This window comes from Sceloporus undulatus, chromosome 1 (assembly GCF_019175285.1).
Source record: "Sceloporus undulatus isolate JIND9_A2432 ecotype Alabama chromosome 1, SceUnd_v1.1, whole genome shotgun sequence".
In the NCBI taxonomy this organism is placed as follows: Eukaryota; Metazoa; Chordata; class Lepidosauria; order Squamata; family Phrynosomatidae; genus Sceloporus; species Sceloporus undulatus.
This window is the reverse complement of record NC_056522.1, coordinates 43,084,187-43,099,598: the sequence shown is the minus strand read 5'-3', so window position 1 is coordinate 43,099,598 and position 15,412 is coordinate 43,084,187. Positions and strand designations below refer to the sequence as shown.

Genomic DNA, 15,412 nt, shown 5'->3' with positions numbered 1-15,412 from the left:
GTAAAACAACTCAGTATTGTATGTAATTTTTTCAGTTTTATTATGTGAGTGTTTTGATTCAGGTACATTTGATAAGCAGGGTTAGCCAAGCAGATTATCTGCATCGGTTTTGGATAAACTTACATCTAAGCAAATTGTTCATTATTTATTAAACACAGTGCACTAAAGCATCAGTTCTTTATTGATTTGCTGGGTGATGGTTCAGTGATGTTGTAGATCAAGAAGTAGAAAAAAGTCAGGCTATGTTTAGTGTGTGTGTGTATGTGCGTCTGCATGCACACACATTTGGACAAGAAAAAATGCTCCATAAAAAATATCCACATGCCATTCTGCTGAATCAGTAGTCTTTCTGACTGTTTTGATAATGTTCGACAGGTCCTTCTCATGAACCATGAGTGAATTTGTGGCAACATGTCTGGAAGAGATGGGTTAGATAGAAAAGAAACCTGTTTTCCTCCCAGTTAGGATACTTACCATGTTTTATGGTTAAATCTTCCTCGTGTTGCAGCTGCCAGACAAAGTCTTCTTGGCTTAAATAGGGAAATAGTGCATTCATTTCCCAAATTGTCTTCAATTAATATGTCAGTCAAATGTATTTGCCCAAATATTTACAATGTTTCTGATGTTCAAAGAAGTGGATGACACATTATCAATAATGAATGTCTGAACAGTAATGTACAAATTGCATACAAGACTGTTGTGAATCACAAGTAGCTGTTTCAACTAGTAGAATCATGTGCAGAACCGAGTAATTTTGGCTGTATTTCAAATGGTTGTACTTTCTTTGGCCTATTGTTACTAGCTGCCTGGTAGTGACACTGTATTTCTTTTAGTTTGCAGTCTTTTTTGTTGCTAGAGGCAGCAAGTTCTGTGTGCATACTAAATTTATTTTTCAAGTTACTTAATCCTTTTGGCAAAACAAAAAAGAATTAACTTGAAATGTCTACAACTAAGTGTGCTTTTCTTATATTCAATATAGATATTTTGTAATGGTATGATGGTTGCACATTTTTATATTGGCAAAAATGTTATGAAAAATATTTGTGTTTCCTTTTGCTTTGCATTTATTTGGACGTGTGCACCCCAAACAAAGGATGGGAAGTAAGTTAGTTTTATTTATAATTAAAATAATTGAAATACCCATTTTAGGCCTTCCTGAATTCTGTATATGTAATTTCTGTACGGAAATACCCATTATGTACCTCAATAAATTGCCAAGAGAATATCTCTTGAGTTGGAAATACATACATTTGCTGGGCTGGTGATGCATTTTAGAGGGGAAAATGTACACAGAATCACAAGCTGCATCCACATTGCAGAAATAATCTGATTTGACACCACTTTAACTGTCATGGTGAAATGCTATGGAATTCTGGGAACAGTAGTTTGTAGTTTGCCACCACAAACTACAATTCCCAGAATTCCATAGCACTGAACCTTGGCAGTTAAAGTGATGTCTGCAGTGTGGGAATACAGCCATAGGCCCAGGACAGACCTCCCCAAATGGGTGGACTGGAAGCGGCCTGTTTCCCTCTGGAGGGATGCCGCAGCCACCAAACCGCACAATGTCCCTCCGGAGTAAAAAGAACCTAGAAAAAACAGGTTCTTTTTTGGTCACTGGGCAGTCACGAGTGTGCCAATGGCGCACTCATGACATAATGGATGCACCGAGATGTGCAGATGCTGGGTGTCCCTTATGTCAAGATGGTGGCGCCAGTGTGGATGGGCCGCCGCCATCAGGCCACCACCATTACATACTAGGTTTCTGGACCGTGCGGTTGCTGTGCAATCCAGAACCATAGTATCGCTGCTGCCGTGCCCCTTTCGGCCCGTCTGTCTCAGGCCATAGTCACATTTCAAAAATGTGAAAGATATACACAAACGTGTTTCACTGAATGTAAAAAAGTACAAAATTGCATACTTTTAAAAAATACACACAGAGTCCTGGAAACTGAGACAAACCAATGAATTAAACTGGCAGTTTCATAGAAAAACAAAAAAACAAAAAAAAAGGGGGGGGGGAGGGAACTCAACCTAACCACACAAGAGATGGTGAAACAGTACAAAGAAACTGTAAATTATCAGAATTAATGTCTCCTAAGACTGTTTATACAGTCGTGTTTTCTACTACAGGGTGGTAGAATTCAGAAACAGGGCTATTTAGTCAGGAGTGTAAGTATGCAAAGGGATTTTTTAGCACTTTTGAGAGTAACAACGCAACAGAAACTGTAGTCCAAGCTTTTGTAGACTGGGGCTGCATCTGTAGAAATAATGTTGTTTTGACACCATTTTAACTACCATGGCTTCTTCCTATGAAATTCTGGATTTAGAATCATAGAGCTGGAAGAGACTGCAAGGAACATTTTTTTCTGCAGTGCAGTGCAGATGTAGCCTTGTTCTACTTCCAAATATACATGCATCTGAGCCAGTAGACCTAGTCTACAAAAGCTTATACTACAAGTTCTTTCATACAGTTAGTCTAAAAGGTGCTACAAGATCCCTTTGCATACTGTTATCTACTATTTAAAACAAGGGAGTAACAAACAATTAACCAGTTTTCTGCATACAATTACAGTTTCAAGGAATGCAGTTGGGCTAAGAAGTGCAGTATGTCTCCTTATTGGGTCAATAGTCTGTGCTGCAAAAGATTGGATACAGCTGTGGATGAAATTCTGTCACCATTTTGTATCCAGGAAAATAGTTGTATTAACCAAGAATTTCAGTACAGTATATGAACTTTGCCATAAGTCTTGTCAATGGATATTATTGCAGTACTTTTTCTATATATAAATGCATGTAGAAACCAGTTAATTATGTGTTACATGGTTATTTTAAATATCTTGTAGTGGATAACATAACTGTGAAAACATTAGTGGACATTATTTTTGACCATTTACAGTTTCATTATACTGTTTCACCATTTCCCTTGTGGTTTGATTAGAGTTTCACACAACACTCATATTTTTACCTGATTGGCAATAAATGACAGATAATATCAAATAAATAAAAAGGAAGAGAAATACAAATGCTCTTAAATAAAATGAAAATGAAAGAAAAATATAAAGTTTTGTGAGAAAGACAATAGGCACATAAATATCTGATAGCCTGTATATTATAGCCTTGTGATAATGACCTACTGTTCTTGTTTATAGCAAATAAAAATTGTTTCCATGTGGCCCCTGGTATCTCTCTGTGTGAGTATGTGCTACTCTCTTCTGGCCTTCCAGTAGAAAGTAGATAAGTCACAATCAAGGGGCTCTGCATCAGGTTGTATTTCCCATCCTGGAAATACTGTCACTGATGAAGCTTATATGTTTGGCTATTTTCAGTTCTATGTTGGCAGAAATTTCCTTGCCCAGCCTAAATAATCCAACTTCATATCTCTACTTGGTACCAAACCCAAAACATCATTATGGAACAATCAGAAAATGTGTTTAATTTACTTGTGGTATATTTGTGATACTGACATTAATTTGTGATGTAAGTCTTTAATCAGTTCATAAAACATATTTCACTTGTGTTTGCATTTGGGCCTCACCAGTTAGGAACTGGTAGACAAAAGCATTACAACAACAACAACAACAATTTATTTATACTTCCCGACTCTCCCTGCGGATTGAGGCGGGATTACAACCAGATAAAATGCAAAAGAAAAGCAATGCAGTTACAGTCACCCACAATATTTTTTTAGCAAAGACCATAACCCTCCCATAATACAATAATAAAATTAACAGTTAAAATTTTCATCTAATCATAATCAGTAAACTGGAGTATTGAGGTGGATGGGGCTATTTTATACAGAGTCAGATGGGAAGGCCTGCCAGAAGAGATCTGTCTTAACTGCTTTCTTGAAAGCATCTAAGGTAGTAATAAGACCTCTGGCAGGTCATTCCACAATTTTGGGGTGATGGAAATAAAAGTCCTCTGAGAAGTTGTCACTAGTCTAGTCTTCTGTAATTGAAGTAAGTTCTTCCCAATGAGTAGATGTCATATCATTTTCCAACTTGACCATTCTTTCAGGAATAAGCATTCTTTATATTTTAGACATATATATCTGTATTTCTTAGAATAGGCAAGGGAAGAAATTACACAAAAACACTGTATGAGAGTATTACTAAAATGTCTGCCACAGTCAATAAGCATATTCATTTGTATTTATTTCCATACTTAGATTTGCCAGCTTTCAAGGCACTGGCTAAAGTCTCAAGGAATTGCTGTTTCTCTGACTCTTTAAAGCAGAAAGGCAAAATGCAGGGCAAGAGATTTTGGAGAAGAAAAAATGTTTTTGTATGTGAGGTGGACTTAAAGACTAGGTACCTATCTCTACTCATTTGCAGCTAGCTTATCACAAAAGTGGTATGTGTGTGTTGTTCTCTTACACCAAAAAGCCAGGGGTCAGAAGAGGGGAATGGGGAAAGACAGTGAATGTACTGTATATCAAGGCAGGGAGCAAAGTACCAGCACTGCCATGCATACACCTTCTTGTTGTACAAGCCCAGGAAGCATTGTTGCAGGGAAGAAAATATCTCCAGGGGCTTATGGCAAGTTTCCCATAGGTCCCAGAAACAGCATAGGGCCTAGGAAAACAAAGTGTAATGTTTACAACAAGGAAGGCCACACAGGATGTGCATCTTAGCAAGAATGGTAACAACTGCTATATCTGCTGGGCATATTTGACCACCTATCTGGCCTTCGAAAAATGCCTTTTTTCCTGTCTTTTTTGGGATACCATATTACTTAGGAGATTATCGTCTATTTTCACCTGATCTGGGCATGGGCTTGAACAGGTGAAAATGGATCTCATTGCATGCCTTTTTGCCCAGCTCAGCTGCATCACGTACCCGATCTAGACTCCTGGCATACTCTTTGAAGGATGGGAAAGTATCATAGGTTCAAAAAGTACGCCAGGAGTCGAGATCGGATACGATATGTGGCTGACTTGGACAGAAAAGTGTGCAATAAGATCTGTTTTCACCCATTCAAGCCCATACCCAGCCCATGCCCATTTTGGGCGAAAATAGATGTGTGATAATCTCCCTAGTTAGCTAGGTGTTATCAAAATTCTGGACATATTGTCATAATGTCATTTTCATAATCAATTGAACCAGAAATGGTTTCACCCTGTCTTCCAAACCTTGCCTCTCATCTTTGTGACAAAATGAAGACCCACCCCATAATATCACAAGAATACCACCCATTCATCTTGGATTTTAACATTAAAATACAAGGGAGTGTGGTGCTGCTGACCTAGCAACCCTATAATCATTCTGTATCTTTCCAACACAGACTATATCAGTTTTATCTGCAGTGTATAGCAATAGCAATAGCAAGTACATTTCTATACCACTTATTAGTGCACCTAAGCACTTCCTAAGCAGATAACAATGTGTAAGCTAATTGCCCCAACAAGCTAAGCATTCATTTTAGCGACCTTGGAAGGATGCCAGGTTGAGTCAACCCTGAGGTCCTGGCTGGTATTGAACTCACAACCTTGTGGTTTGTGAGTAAATGGCTGTAGTACAGGCATTTAACACAGCACCACCATAGACACCAATATTGTTCAATCTATACAAGGAATGAATTGTTTCCATTAAGGGAAAGATCCAGTGATGAAACCAAACCCATGGATATCTACAGGTTGTCTGGCTAGAATATTTTATTGTACTAACTAACAAAGGAGGAAGTAAGAGGAAAGTATAAGTTAAAAATTTCTTGAACCTTTTCCTTCTTTTTTCACTTGTCAGGAATAGAAACAGGATTTCCTAGATCTGTGCATTATGATTCTAAGTGATAATCCACTAGGACAGCAATTTCAACTGTTTTGTGAGCAGTAAAGGTTTCCTGAGCTCTGGCGTGGTTCCACCCACCCAAACGATCATTGGCTTTCTCTGACTAAGAAGATTTCCTGTTTATTGCGTCTGACTCCTGTCAAGATATCCAGCTTCTAGTTTCTAGCTCTCACTTGGGAGTTGTTGCTTACAGCTCAGTTCTGCCATACATCTAAAAAATTATCTCGCTCACAGACAGTACAAAAATATAAGGAATATAATTGCCCCCGATATATATCCATTTAAAAATGAATAAAGGTAATAGCAACTCATTAGTCAATTGATTTATCATATTGTGCTTCTAATTTCCTTTTAAGAAGGTGAGAATTTTCAGTGTCAACACAAGGACAGAACTGCGTAGCATACCAGATCTATAAGCATGATGCATGCACTTGTCAAAAATCTATCAATTTAAGACTCTGAACTACGATGTGTTATGCCTGTAACTCTCAGTCATGGTAATGGGGTTAATGGGTGCAAGTTCTATTGTGCCAACACTTCAAAACAAATGAATTATACCAGCTGCCTAATTGTTGAATTTCACTTTGAATGATGGGTGGTGAGGGGGTGGCAAGAGTACACTGGTGCCTCGGGATACGAAATGATCGGGTTACGAAATTTCCGGGATACGAAAAAGTTGGATTGGCAAAAACTGTTTCGGGTTACGAAATATTTTTCGGGTTACGAAATTCATTTCGGCGCGAAATTCAAATGCTGCAAAGTGCAGCTATAGGCTTTCCAGTGCTAACGGAAAGTGTTTCGGGTTACGAAATTTTCGGGTTACGAAAGGAATGGCGGAATGAATTAATTTCGTAACCCGAGGCACCAGTGTATATATTTTTCGTATTTAGCATGTTTTTCTCTTTCAAGAAAAAATGTTACACTATATTAGTAAGTTCTTGTTCTTTCCACAAGTCTTATTGGGCTTGGTTTCAGTCTTAATAAACCTAACACTTCATATATCAGGATGGGTGGTGGGATGGAATTAATTTTTGCTAGAGTGCTTTTACAGTACTTACTATGCATCAAATCTGTGGGCATTTGCTGGCCTGCATGTGTCCATGGCTATATTTTGAGCTAGAAAATGTATTCCGGAAAACAAAGATATACTGTGTTACTCTGGAATATTAGTATGAAAAGAGATCTTGTAGCATATTTGAGACTAACTGTATAAATGCATGAGATAGTTAGTCTCAAAGGCGCCACAAGATCCAGCATTGTGCAGTGGTTTCAGCATTAGATTATGCCTCTGGAGACCAGGGTTTGAATCCCCACTCACCTATGTAAACCCACTGGGTAACTTTGGGCAAGTCACAGTCTCTCAGCCTTAGAGGATGGCAATGGCAAGCCCCCTCTGAAGAATCTTGCCAAGAAAACTCTGTGACACCACAAGTTGAAAATGACTTGGAGGCACACAACAACAATAATAACAGAAAAGGCATTCAAATGGTAATGCAGTAGAACATTGCAAGCTGGAGAAGTATATGTTCCAAACATGCTACAAAGTTAGGCAACATCACTAAATAGGAGACTAAAAATGAAAACAATTGTCCTGCTTTTAACATATCTGTACTTCTGTCAACACACAGCCTTTTAGAAGATGGTATGAATCTATTAGTTGACAGGGAAAAAAACCATCACTTTGAGAGAGAAAAGAAAATAACAAATTTGGGGGTGGGGGAGAAAAACAGCCAGCTTGGGAATAGCAAGGAGAAGGAGTGAGTGGAGGTTAGAGACAGGGCTTAAAGGGTTAAACTTCATACATACAAAAATTCATATTGTTCATACATAGTTTATACTTAGTTCATACATATTGAACTGTGGGAGAGGCGGGAAATATAAATAAATTATTATTATTATTATTATTATTATTATTATTATTATTATTATTATTATCAACAGCGATACACAGTTGAATTCAAATGATATATTTGTATTTGTGGTTAGTTACTGTTTAGTCAGAGGCCTCCAGTGTTTTGGGTTTAGTTGTGTTTGGTTCTGCAATTTTAGGAAAGTGCCTAGATAGCTTGGTGGTTCCTGTCTGTGGAAAGAGATACGTTTTTGCAGTGATCCAGCATGGGTCTTATCAGAACTTGGAAAAGTTACCTGTTTGGATCACAACTCCTAGAATCCCTCAACCTGGGATCCCACTGCCTGGGCAATGACAAAATTGCTTTTTCTAGGGTCTGCTTTTTATGTTTTTCATCCAATACAAATCAAAGACCATAACATTTGTTATTTGACATTTTTAATTTGTTGCCTGCTTTACTTTATTGTACCCTTTCCTGTATTGTTATGTATTATGTATATGTATTAAGCTATTATTTCTTAGACTGTATGCCATGGGCAGGTTTACTTTATCTATTTTATTATTTGTATGTACAGTGCTGTGTAAATCTACAGCACTATATAAATAAAGCATGATGATGATGATGATGATGATGATGATGATGATGATGATGATGATGCTGGTAGGTTAGGAAGATTTATTTTTTTGGGGGGGGGAGTCAGTATCCCTTTGCTTTTTTCCTTATATATGGTTTGAATTGCAATGCCCATCAACTCCAGCTACTCCTCCTCCTTTCCTGCTTGGCCTATTTCTCTTAAAAAGGCTATACCCCTCTATTACTATGTTCCAGTCATGAGACTCATCTATATCCCATCAGGTTTATATCTTAGTGTAGAGACATCTAAGACCATGTGTTCTCCCTCCTAGCTGTCTGTGTCTTTACACGGGCCTCCAGCTGCTGGACTTTCTCTTCCAACAGGGCTACCAACTTGCGCTTGGTGCAGGTGAAGTTATCTACAATGAAAATGGCTTCTCTGTCACAGTGTCAATGAAAATGGCTTCTCACCTCCTTTTCCTGTGCAGGAAATGGGGTCTAAAGCTTCTGAAATCAATTAAAAGAGAGCAAAAACTCCAAGTTTGAAAAGAACTCACCTAATGAAAATGGCTTCACAGCCTCATGTTTTTCTCTCTCTTCCTCCTGTGCAGGAAATAGGTGTGCCTTGGGGTTACCATAAATCCAATCTTGGCACAGTGCAGGAATCCACAGCTTAAAGCATCTCTTAATACTCTGGAGTTTTAACCTGAAACTGTTTGGTATGGAATGTATTTCTGCTAATTCAGTTTCTGGAGGAAATATAGTTGAGTATATATTACCATGTACACTCAACTATAAGTTGACTTCATGTATAAGTCGAGGTCTACTTTTGGGACAAAAATGATGGGTATTTGTATTACCCGTGGATATGTCGAGGGTCAGATTTCAGGAGGCAGCCCAGCTGGGGACAGGCTGTAGGGCAATCATTCACCCTTCCTAGCCTTTCCCCAGCTGGACATTCTTCTGGGGAGGGAGCTCAGCTGAGGAGAGGTTGCAGGGGATTGGTCATTCTGCCCAGCTGGGTTGTTCCTCAGCCCAGGTGGGGAGAGGCTCAGGTCAAGTATCATATTGACCAGTGGAGGGGTAGGCAACCTTTTTGAGCCGGGGGCCGGGTTGGTGTCCCCCAGACAATGGGGGGGGGAGGGGGAGCAAAATAAATAAATAATTAAATAATTAAATAATATAGGACAACATTTTCAAATGTAGGACACATTTTTAAAAAATGGAGGACATGCGAAAAAATTTGATGATTTTTAAAAAATGTTAATATAAATGCATGTTTCTTAGGCCATGATCAAAATGGAGGACATTGGCATTATTCCTAGACAGATGGCAGAATGTACTTCCCTTTCTGGCCAACCCCCCTCCCCCCATTCCAAACAGCACATTTGGGCATTGAACATGGCTTTACTTAAGATGGCCTCTTGCATATTTCGAGGCTTATTGCCTAACAAAACTCTATGGTTTCACACTGAACATGGGTTCACATGGCTATGCATATTGAACATGTCAGGTGGTCTCATAAGTGATTTGCCCTCAGGTGCAACTGTACTTCTCAGAAGTGTGTACTTGGTCGAGGGACTGTGGTTTTTCTTCACTGCGCCTGCGTTTGTAAAAATCACAGCCTTTCATTGGCCGTGCCTCTGAAGCTGGCTCATATCACCATCCCATCACCATCCACCATCATCATTGTTAAAACGAGCAGACCTATAAAAAATGGAATGGAAATCCTCTTCTCTCCTGCCTCCTGTTCTTCTTCCTTCTCCCCTGCTCCTGTTCTTCTTCTTCCTCCTCCTCCTCCTCGTTCCTTCCTTCCTCCCTCCTCTTCTTCCTCCTCCTTCCTTCCTCCCTCCTCCTCCTCCTCCTCCCCGCGCGCTTCCGCGAGGGCCATTGGCCTGTCGCACCAGCGTGTGGGGCCTTTGCCCCCACTTGCCCACCACCAAAGGCCCCGCGAGCTTCCGTGACCGGCCAAAGGCCCTGTGGGCCTTTGGCGATGGGCAAGGCGGTGGCAATCGACGGCAGGACCGAGCGGGGCAGGTCCCAATGGCTCGGCAGGCCCGCAGTGTGCCGCGGGCCGTAGATTGCGACCCCTGGACCAGTGATAAGTTGAACCAGGTTTTTTGTGAGTCAATTTTTTGACCTAAATTTTTCGTCTTATACACAAATTTATAAATAATATACTTCCAAGAGAATTCCAGATCATATGTAAAAGTTGAAAAATAAGATTAACCCAACATGTATTAAGCTTTCAGCAAACTTCTTCTATGAAATATTTTAAACTGACCAGAGCTTGGAAATTGGTTTTATAATATAAGCCAAACTCAGCAGTGCAGAGAGCTAATAGCTTAGTGACAACTGTGTTTCTGGCTAGCCTTTGTGCAATTAAAATAGATCAGTCTACAGCCATTGTCTGAGATAAATGAGAATGAAATCACTGTCACAGATCATGTTTCCTGCTTTGAAATGAAAACCTCATATTTCACCTCTGTTTAGATCTGTAGATCTATTGGAAACAGCAAGACTCCAAGGCAACAGCAAGCCTCAAGTCAATGATCTATTCATTTGTGTTTTTGCTTTTGTCAGTTTATATACATCAGTTTGAAATAAGGAAATCTATTGTTGCACATCTGAAGTTCCTCTGTGTGCGTGTCTGGGTTTTTTTTTTTTAAATTCTTACCCCGTGGGCTTTGTAGGTGCATGTAAGAGAGAGGAGAGAGAGAGTGTGTGTGTGTGTGTGAAAGGAGAAAGAGTTGGGTGGGTGAGGGAGAGAAATCCTGTGTCCTGCTTGTTCAGGACAGTACAGTGGATGGGACGATGAACTCCATAATTGCCAGTCTTAATTTAAAGAGCATCTGGTAGCTTTGAGCAATTTGATACCATTGATTTAATAAACTTTTTTGAATTATTGGAGGTCATATGCTGGCCTTTTGACTACAGAGTGTGATGCCTCTTTTAAAAAACAACAACCTGATTTGTGTGTGTGTGTGTGTGTGTGTGGTGTTTAATGGTTGTATTTTTAAAGGTGTTTGTTTTAAACAAAAAATCTAGTACAAGTAGAACGCCTGCTCTATTTCCTTATCATTATACAAAATACAAATCTCTGTGTTTATGTCTGTACTCTTTGTCATAACAAGCAGATGCTATTGGTCGTTGCCCATTCTTTGCAGCCCAATACACTGACACTAGTCCTGCTGAGCTGAATTACTCTCAAGTAGTGTAGCTAAGATGCAGTATAGACATGTTTTGTCCTGAAAGGAAAGTCAAAATGACACTCCTCTCCTTTTGTACCATTTTTTAGAAGTGATTCATAGATGCTGAAGGCCAGTAAACAATCTGTCTTCTCTTGTCAGCATGTCTTATTTCAAATGTCTGTCCCAACTGACTAAAATGTCTATTCAAAAGAATATCGATTCTGGGGACTTCTGAGACATCAAAATGTGCCCCTTTCAATACAGAAAGGTTTTATAGTCATTCTACAAAACATGAAGCTGGAAATAAGCATGAGCCCCAAATGCAACCCATAGCTGGGTCCTGTCAAGGGTTAAAAGCTGACAAAAAATGTTTAGATGTGTGGTGGCCATGAGCAAGCAGCCAGCATCAGTTGCAGCTGTGTGGCTAGAACACAGAGTGTACAAGGTTATTCTACTGCCAGAGTGCAGAGCCGTAAGTAAACATGTGTCTGCTGACAAGGAGGACAGTTTTCTGGGTAGCACAGGAACAGTTAACAGCAGGGGTAGGCAACCTGCGGCCCGCGGGCCGGATGCGGCCCGGTGAGACCTTGGGACCGGCCCCAGCCCGGTCCTGCCGCCGATTGCCGCCGGGGCCTTTGGGGGCAATTGTCTATAGAAGCCTCAGAAACATGCATTTTATTAACATTTTTTAAAAATCAGCAAATTTTTTTGCGTGTCCTCCATTTTTTTAAAAAAAGTGTTTCCATTTGAAAATTTTTGTCTACATTGTCTTGGTTTATTTATATATTAATTTTTTAAAAAATTCTTTAATTATTTTTTTTTGGCTTCGGCCCCCCCGTTGTCTGAGGGACAGCAACCCGGCCCCCAGCTCAAAAGGTTGCCTACCCCTGGTTAACAGCCTGAACGGAAGAGGCTGGGTTTTGGACTGCATGGCTTTTCGTCTATAATAATTAATAATAAAAACTTTTATTTGTATACCGCCTTTCCTCCAGATCAAGCGTTCACACTTTATGTAAACTCAGAGGCTTCCGGAATTGTTGTTAGGTTTGTGAGTTGGAGTTGGAAGTTAGTTTTGTATTGGAAGTAAAAATTGCGTTGGATAATTGGTTTGCACTTGTAAATAAAGATAAGCACTTTCGGGAGCTCTGCTTGTTTGTCTAAATCCTCAGAAGCTCCTGGTGAGAGTCGACAGCTCTGGTGACCTGTCTAATCCATCATTTGGAAGACACCCATCCGCTGTTACCTTTGCCGCTGAGGACTGGAAACACGCTTTCAGGAATCATCAGTTTGCTCTGCCTTATCCTGACGTCCCCCCCCCCCAGTCTAGCCTGCTATTGGAGGTAGACTGGAAATGCCAGTCACATGACATAAAGTGAGAGCAAAGCCCCCAGGCCCTTCCTGGATCTCAGGACCTAAACAGGCAGTTCCAGAACCCTCACCTTCACCCAAAGGGTGCCAGGATGTTCACTATACTCTCATTTTCTCTCCCAACTACCTGCCAGTAAGTCCTTACTCCCTGTTGCAAATCTTTCCTGAACAACATTTACCTGCCTCTGATAAATGGATCCATCAGCTTGTAGAACTCAGGCCACTAAAAAAGTATAGTGGGATAAAGAAGAAAATTATCTAACTCTCTATTCAAGGTATTTTAGGCTGCATCAGTGGTTGGAGATCACACTCATCCTGCCAGACTTGGTGGGCAAAATGGCTGACACATCATATTACTCCCAGCTCATGTTCAGTATTGATCTGATGATCATGCAAAGCCTGAAGGATAAAGCCTTGTCTTTTGACCAACCTAGTATTCCCACCTAAGTGAATGACCACAAAAAACAGAGGCAACAAATCTGCCAATGTAAGGTCTCTCTTCCAAGCCACACCCCAGGTGAGCACCAAAATGGCAGTTCTGGGCCTGGAGCACCACTGTAAACTGTATTATGGCTGCATATCAGGACCTGCCACTTCTCCAGACAATACTGAAAACTTGAAAAAATTGTAAACAGAGCCAAGTAATTAAAAACTTAAGTGGATGGATATATCCCTTGGATGCGAAGAATTTCCAACATCCAGTGCTGCGAATTGATGCTGCACCCCGGCCCATTGCAAAAGCCATAGAAGCAGCCCCATGCAAAAATGAATAGGTCCAAATTTAACCCTTGCAGACACAAACATTGTAATGCCTTTTAGAGAACAATGCAAAACTGTTTTGGTAAGAAGAAATTATAGGACTATAGCATTTCTCTCATACAAGCAGAAATTATGCTCAAAATCCTGCAGCACAGACTCCAATTGACAGGCCCGGAGCTAGGCTTTAGGGGCTCTGGGGCAGAAAGTAGGGCTTGGTAGGGTGGAGTGTTCGCACGCCTCCCGAGTCCTACTGTGTGCTGTGGGCACCATCATGGTGCACTGCATTTGGGGGGCCCTTTTGCTGGGGCCCCGGGGTGATGCCCCGGTTGCCCCAGCCTATACAGGCCTGCCAATTGTCCATGGAAAGAGAAATCCTAAGGTTGCAAGTGGGGTTCAGGAAGGAAGAGGCACTAGGACCACATACAAACATACAAGATCTAGTGGAATGTACAAATGAATTCCAGGGGAAAAAATCACCGTGTTGCTTCATGACTGAGCAAAGCATTTGACTGTATAGATCACGAAAAGCTATGGATAGCTCTTAAGAACATGGGAGTGTCACTACATCTGATAGTTCTGAAGAAGAAATTTATATTCTGAAACAGAGGCTATTGTTAGAACAGATTTTGGAGAAATCCAGACGGGGCTGACCAAAGCAGAATAGTGGTGCTTCCTACCCTTGCTCTAGACCTATACTTCTATTGATTCAGCTAAATGCTTTGATCATTTCAACTACTGCATCACACTGTGTGATCATGTTCAACTGTTGGTCTACTCGCACTCGTAGATCCCATCACATGTACTCATGTTATTCATGTTACCCAGAGTATTATCAATTGTATAGATTCGATATTATGTTAAAATATACATTTATTTTCTCTCAAATATTTTGCATTGTTATGTGGAGAAGCAAAAATGCTTCACTTATCTGATAGCGTGATTGAAGTATGTGCAAAATTACCCTATAATTTTCATCAGAACCAGATGGAATTAAATATTACTGATGGGATCCGGGACCATCTAGTTCAGGATGGAATTCAGTGTTTTATTATATTCAATAACTGCTGCGCGAATTCTATTTGCCAAATTTGAAAGTCAACTCTATTCCAACACTAGAGTGGATTTTGAAATTGAACGAGTTAGCAATCTTGGACATGATCTCAATGTCCAAAAATGATAGAACGGTCCCAGGATTATAAAGCCAAATGGAAAGAGGTTGCCAAAATTTGGAAATAAGCTCTCTGTATAAATATTGTGTACAGACTGTCTGAAACGGGAGATATTTATGTCCATGTATTATATATGTACTTGTAATATGTATATTATTCATATTAAATAAAAAAAAGACTTGTTAAAAAAAAAAAAGAACCAGAATGGAATTAAGAAATTAATATTATTAACATAGAAACCAGTGTGGTCCTTACACAAATACTGTATTATATACATTTTATCTAAACAGAAGTATTTTATTAAGGCATCATATTTACTTTGAGAATGCTGATAATCAATCTATGCCCATCCTGTGTTTGACTGATCAATATATCTTCTTAGCCTTGAATCTTCTGTAAAACTAGTCCTCTGCAGTGATTTATAAATCAGTCATGCTGAAATTTTCAACCTAGAGAGTGCTTTTTCTATTAAGACGCCATTGAATAAGTAATTAAAATAACATAAACTGTTTTCTTTATTGTAGCTTCAGTATTCTGAGCAGTCTTTCTCTTCATCCATGTTCTGCTGGCAATGAAGGCACTTCTTAAACAAGTGTTGATTCATGTAGGCTTCATTTTATTGATTATTAGTTTGGGATATTGATGTTTTTGTATTTGAAATTGTGTTATTGTTATTGGTGCTTCAAGTTGTTTTGACATGGCAACTCTAAGAA

At 39.7% G+C, this 15,412-nt stretch overlaps 1 protein-coding gene across 1 annotated transcript in view; it reads left to right on the top strand.

Annotated features, from left to right (window-relative positions):
• SUSD4 (sushi domain containing 4) overlaps nucleotides 1-15,412 on the top strand; it is a 187,280-nt gene that overhangs the window by 92,354 nt on the left and 79,514 nt on the right. The window lies entirely within an intron of this gene.